A 572-nucleotide genomic window follows, 5' to 3' on the forward strand; every position below is an offset into this window, starting at 1 on the left:
AAAAACAAACAACCCCATCAAAAAGTGGGCAAAGGATATGAACAGACATTTCTCAAAAGAAGACATTCATACAGCCAACAGACATATGAAAAAATGCTCATCATCACTGGCCATCAGAGAAATGCAAATCAAAACCACAATGAGATACCATCTCACACCAGTTAGAATGGCGATCATTAAAAAGTCAGGAAACAACAGGTGCTGGAGAGGATGTGGAGAAATCGGAACACTTTTACACTGTTGGTGGGATTGTAAACTAGTTCAACCATTATGGAAAACAGTATGGCGATTCCTCAAGGATCTAGAACTAGATGTACCATATGACCCAGCCATCCCATTACTGGGTATATACCCAAAGGATTATAAATTATGCTGCTATAAAGACACATGCACACGTATGTTTATTGCAGCACTATTCACAATAGCAAAGACTTGGAATCAACCCAAATGTCCATCAGTGACAGATTGGATTAAGAAAATGTGGCATATATACACCATGGAATACTATGCAGCCATAAAAAAGGATGAGTTTGTGTCCTTTGTAGGGACATGGATGCAGCTGGAAATCATCA

This window comes from Theropithecus gelada, chromosome 6, assembly GCF_003255815.1.
Source record: "Theropithecus gelada isolate Dixy chromosome 6, Tgel_1.0, whole genome shotgun sequence".
NCBI lineage: Eukaryota > Metazoa > Chordata > Mammalia > Primates > Cercopithecidae > Theropithecus > Theropithecus gelada.